At 36.8% G+C, this 6,354-nt stretch overlaps 1 pseudogene across 1 annotated transcript; it reads right to left on the bottom strand.

Annotated features, from left to right (window-relative positions):
* LOC149199665 (protein LATERAL BRANCHING OXIDOREDUCTASE 1-like) lies at positions 1 to 5,422 on the bottom strand (annotated as a pseudogene). The gene is made up of 5 exons (XR_016253306.1): positions 5,056 to 5,422; positions 4,511 to 4,751; positions 4,236 to 4,423; positions 4,002 to 4,162; positions 1 to 261 (listed from the first exon to the last, which is right to left on the bottom strand). The product of XR_016253306.1 is annotated as a protein LATERAL BRANCHING OXIDOREDUCTASE 1-like (transcript).
* Between the last annotated feature and the right edge of the window lie 932 nt (positions 5,423 to 6,354).

Raw genomic sequence — 6,354 nt, forward strand, 5'->3', positions numbered from 1 at the left:
TTAGCTATTGGTTTTATCAAGTTTGGCAAAGTCCGCAAGGTTGCGTTTTCCTTTGAGTTGTCTGGAAATGTAATAGCGAATGTATTCTTCGTGTATGAACTTCCTGTACAAGCGTGGGTGATGTTCATCTGCTAGCTTCGATGAGGGAGCCACCTCTGCATGAATACTCGCATTATAGAAGAGAGCAATCGAAAGTCTCGCTCTCTCTTCGTTTGTTACTGCCCGGTGCTCCACGCTTTTGTATCTCCCGTTTGTCATTACCTGCATACAGAAATTCCCATAAGAAGATAAGGAAATGATAAAATTTATAGCAATGATTACATGTAAATAAAAATTATATTAATGGGTTATACAAGTATAAAATAAAATAATATAGGTAAGATATTGTTAATTCAAGTTGGAGTATTGGTGTGTATCTGTCATGTTCCCAAAACAAATTTATATATTAAATAAAAGAATTTTTAATTAAACCATACGGGTCATACCCCTAACTATACTTGTTCGTGACCAAGACTATGCGATTTAATCTTTCCGCACAATGGAATAATACTATAGTTGGTTTAGGTTATATGGTCGAACCTTGGATATGATATCTAACGTTTAAATTTAATGATCGCCATGTGTTGGTCGACGGTCGGAAAGTTTAGCCGCATCCCTTTCCGGCGCCAGGTGGTTGACAGAATTAAATTGTTCTTACCAGCACATTGCCAGGTGGCATGGCTCACCCGCTTGGCCATGTGACTCCTTGGGTTCTACGTTTTTGGTCTTCCCGCCCTGGACTCCCGCTCGTTTTCGACGGTGGAGATCTGCTGTCCACATCCGAGGGTTCATATGCGTTCAAGGGTTTTGGGGTTTTCATAACCCTTCGGGTCACACTCCGGTTCATTTGGTATGCGAGAAGGTCTCGCGGCACTTCTCTGTTTGCTCAACCCGCGATCGATTCCTTCCACCACTAAGCCGGCTCCTCCTCTGCACCGGGGTGTCAAGGTTACTACAGCCACAGTTGCACAGGTATCTGTTCTATTCGCCGCTTAACTACGGATTCCTGTTTTGCTCTGCCGTTTAACATATGCTGCGCATTTTGTTTCGATTCAGGTTTTTGATGGTATTTCTACTGTTGAGAGCTCATACTAATTCATGGCTTATCTATTGTGGTGTGCAGGCGGAACAATGCTACAGCCTTCCCACTGCTCGTAGGATGACCGAGCCACCATCCATTGAACCTTCCAGGTAAGTCATCGACCCTTAGCTGGGTGCGAGACCTGGGGTTTGCTCCGCACTGGTGAATCACATGCTCTGTTCATGCCGTTCCTCTTATTTTTGAGTGTTAGATGGAATTTTGCCAGAGGAGTCCCTCATGGCGCTCGTGTTCGTTTGCCTTCAGGGTTATGCTTTCGACCCATTCTGCCGAGTTATGAATCGCAGGCCGTCTATTCCATACTTGGATTTGTGCAGCAATTTAGTTAATCAAAGGCAAACTTGTTTTATTGTGTTTTCCGGCATTTATGCCCGGTTGTATTTATGTACATATATTTATGAACAATGGTGTTTTCTCGGCCTCTGAGTCGACCCGACTGGACAGAGTTTAACTCTGGGTGAATGAACGCTCATTACCCTTTGTTTCCAAAGTTTATATATATGTTTATGGTTTGCACTTCAGACCTTCGTCTTTGTTTATTATGGAACTGTATTATTTTCTTACCGGCCCTACCGGAATGTCTACAGCATACTGATTGTTGCGTCCTAATGTTTACAGCGTGCTATTTAGAAATGTTCTTACAGTTCCGTTTGATATGCTCTTCCTCTGAATGTATGAAGATATTGTTTCATTTACCATACTCGGTAGAATCCATGGTCTGTTTCCATTTTTCGATGTACCGTTAATCTCGGTTGTGCAGTGATATTGAGTGTTGCTTTCAATAGTTACAGGGTTAGACTAAATCATGTTTGGGGTTTTCCGTCACAGTATATGCATTTGTTATTACTTGTCGATGTATGATACACCTACAGCAATGTATGCGGCTGTGTACCAACGGCTGGACGCGCTCGTTCTGGTATGGTTTGCTGTTAGCATCATTCGGTTATTTTGTTGATTGTTAACAGTTACATCGTGTATCTTAGCCGGTTTAATCTGGCTCTGTGATACACGGCACCTCATGCAAGTTCTGATGCCTTAACCCTCGACTCAGAGGTTCATTGTATGTTTGTTTGTTGTAACCATTAGTTACGCCCCTGCTCGAGTTTAAATGGAAATAGTTTTTTTTTAAGGTTTGATTAGTTCATGGCACCGGAACCATTAACGTATACCTCAAGTCGCTTCCTTTCTTTCTGGGTGTGCTAAGCTATTTAGATATTCACTATGATGTACTGTTCTGAATGAAATTTTTGCAGTTCTTTTATTGGTCTCTCTGAACCGCACTGGTATCTCTGTGCTTTTATATACTTCTGAGTATTATGACAGATAGTTCTTATGCATTTACTTAACCTATAATATTTGTCATTTCTACACGAATGTTCTTCTGTCATAAATTTGCTAAGCATTATAACATCTAAGAGAGATTTAGAATGTGATTACTGTACATTTACTCTGTAATACAGTCTATATTCTAGCTAATCTTTTGTGGTAAATTCGTACCTGGTTCGCCAGAAATATGAATAGGTACTCCAGAAGTTCACCTGCATTCCATGCTTGCTCTTAACCACCCAACCTTGAGATCCAACATCACTTTGGATTCTCCCCCCGAGCTATCTTGCAGGCCTACAGCCCTCAACAAGATTCATGCACTTCGTGCGTGGTTATCTAGTCCTTACCAGACTTAACCAGTTTCTTGTTTTTTTTTTTTTTTCCTTTTCTTTTGGAATCATTGTGTCTGTCCCTACAGCATAGGGGTCTCCCTTTCTAGGACTTTTCCTGTGTGAAAGGGTAGTTTCTTCAATTTCATAACTGTTTCCTCTTTTTTTTTTTTTAAATCCTCCTCCCAGAGGCTGCCAGCGTTTCAAGAAATATAAATACTTTCCAATATATTTAATTTTGCCAATAGGATAATGTCATTATAGTTCTTTATTTTTTTTTTAAAGAAAATAAAAGAACAACAACTTCAAATCTGTTTCTGACCACAGTAAAATTCCCACATTTACATTTATCCCGGGGTCATCACATTATCTGTGAATGAGATAAATCTTTTGAATTAGTGATCGGAGAATCCACAGTTTGAACATCTTTATATCAACGTTTCAAATCCCAAGTAGGATCCATCAACAGTTTGAACATCTTTGTACCAACGTTTCAAATCCCAAGTGGGATCCATCATGAGGGCTGAAGAATGAATCTGTTTAGGCATTAGGGACCATTCTGGAAGGTAAGAGAAAGTGCCAAAGAGAGGTTAGAGTGTCAGAGGGAAGTTGTTAATATTTGGGTGGTTTATAATTTAACATATAGTAAGTTATTTTATTGCAGAGTTACAAGATTTGATTCTAAGTGGGGAGTATCACAATTATTCTATTGAATAATTCAAAACAAAAGAAATAGCAACAATTTTACTTAACCATTCAAAAAGAAATGATAACTATTTTGCTCAACTATTTAACTATTTTGCGAAATCACTCAAAACAAAGGAAATTACAACAATTTTACCCAACCACACAAAAAGAGATGACAACTATTTTGCTCAACCATCCAACTATTCTGCGAAATCACCCAAAACAAAAGAAATCACCACAATTTTACCCAACCACCCAAATAAATGACAATTATTTTGCCCAACCATCAAACTATTCTGCAAAATAACCCCAAAAAAAAAAAAAAAAAAATTCAAAATCACAACAATTTTACCCAACCATCCAAATAAAATGACAACTATTCTGCCTAACCATCCAAACAAAAAAAAATCTAAATACTATGACCTTTTTTAAAAATCCTTTTTATGTTAAAAAAAGTTAAATGAAATTTCGCTTTCACTTCAGCTGGCACGAGAACTGATAAAACTATCGTACATGATTACCTCTACCAAGTCCCCAGTGTTTACAACCAGTCCATGTGGAATGGGCTGCACAGGAATCCATCGATTGTTCTTCCGGACATGCAAGCCTACAGACTCGTCATCCTACAGGAGCAGAGTTATTCCCCCTCCATCTGAGTGAGGACTCAATCCAAGAACAAGGTCTGGTCTAGGGCAAGTAGGGTAGAAGTTCATTCGCATCATATTCATGGGCTCCCCCTCCATCTGAGTGAGGACTCAATCCAAGAACAAGGTCTGGTCTAGGGCAAGTAGGGTAGAAGTTCATTCGCATCATATTCATGGGCTCTGACCCAAACACATTCTTGAAATAATCAGCATCCTCCAGATGCAGGTTTTCAGCGAACAGACTCAACACCTCTTGAGCGACCCTTTCTATCTCAATTGCATACCTCTCGACGGTATCCCTGCAATTAATGAATTAAAGTTATAATAAAACCCATGCCCATAAATACAATTTTATGGTACAATACAATCATGCTACTTTTGGTTACCTGAAATGTGTGGGGACGGTTGGCCAAGATTCTTAATGCTGTTCGGCATGAGTGCCAAAGCCAGCAAGTCACCCCAGTCCAATGTTTGATCATCAGCTGTCACAAACATCTTACCATAACCCTGGGAAGCTCCTGCTTGTGGAGCATATTTCAGCTTTTGTTCTAATGGAAGGCTGAAGAAATCTTTAGCTACAGCTTTTATGTCATCTATTAAAGTATTAGGAATTCCATGGTTCACAGTCTGTAAAAAAAAAATGATAATGAATGATCATCAATCTTCCTCAATTTTATAAACCTAATACTTTCCACCTTGTAACATCATAATTTATGATAAGCAGAGATCCACAAATTAACAATTAAATTATTTGGATATCCTTTTATAGATTGCAGATTTTAGAAATATTACTGAATTTAATGAAATAATTTGAAATAATTAATTGGGCTTTTGTTAATCATTACCTAAACCTAAAAATATATCAGGCCTAATAAAAATATTTCCCTTACCTAAACTACAGATAATCTCGCTGCTATATGAAATTACCCACCTGGAAGAAACCCCATTCCTGGCAGGCATCGGAAAGCCTCTCCATTTCTTGGTTTCTCTGATCATCTTGTGCCTGCAAGAGTATCAGCTTCCTGATGTCAATAACAGGGATTGAGAATTCAGAAGAAGCAAGTAATGAGACCGTTGGCCTCTCTTCATGGGGTCTGATGTAACGCCGGGGAACAGCTTCAGCAGCATTTGGGTGGTCATGATTATTGACAAGCTCCTGCACACTCTCCACGGGGATCACTTTGCCCACCTTTGGATTGACGAAAAGGTTTGCGTCTACAGCGGCCATGATAGCAGAGGAAGAACGAACGAGTGCAGTGGCCTCCTTATCTCAAGATATACCTCAAATATTTAATCCACATGGAATTTATGCCTTGCTACTAGAACTGTAAGGTAACTTGTATTAAAAATGCATGTGGTTGTGATGAACATTACCAGATGGGCTGTAGGTGCTGGTCAATTTTGATTTTTCTTAAGAATTACATTGCTTTGAGGTTTTACTTAATTTCATCGTCTTGCAAGGGACGTATGTGGTCATTCACCTTACAAACTTACAATTCACCCTACAAACTTCCAAGTTTTGGTGCAGCAATTTGATAACTAAGTTTATTTTGGAATAGGGTTTATATGAAAAGTGTATGATAAAATAAATTATGATTTTTTTAACATTTTGTAATTATAAATTATAATATTGATTTACTATAATAATGTCTAGTTAAAATTTCTCTAATAAAATAAAGGTGGATTTCTATAATTAAAATAATTGTTATATATCTTTAAATAATATGTTTTTTTGGAATTATTAATAATAATAATTTAAAGTAGAGTTCAAATTAAAATTTAGTGATTTTTTATATCTTGTAATGAGAGATATATCATGAAATACTTTGATGCTTATCACGAATGGATGTCTATTGGTATTTCATTTAATTTATATTGATGAGCTAATTGTATCATATTTATATATAGATATGTCTTTTTGGAATTAGACTTCCAGAATTTTAATCTTTTTATCAATAATTATTAGCTGGATAATAGGGATTTAAATTTAATGGAATATTATTGGCAGATAAAAAATTAAAATTTATTTTCAAAGTAGTTATGCCATATAAACATAATTATGAATTTTGGACATGTAGTATCCATAAATAATAATATCTGTACATGATATTATCACAAAATATATTTATAAATGAAAAATCTCCATAATAAAATTAAAATAAAACTTAATACATATTTTTTAAATATATATGTTTAATATATATATATATATATATAACTATATTTTTTT

This window comes from Pinus tabuliformis, chromosome 2_1, assembly GCF_031772625.1.
Source record: "Pinus tabuliformis cultivar Carrire ecotype Pingquan chromosome 2_1, CPIR1, whole genome shotgun sequence".
NCBI classification, from domain to species: domain Eukaryota; kingdom Viridiplantae; phylum Streptophyta; class Pinopsida; order Pinales; family Pinaceae; genus Pinus; species Pinus tabuliformis.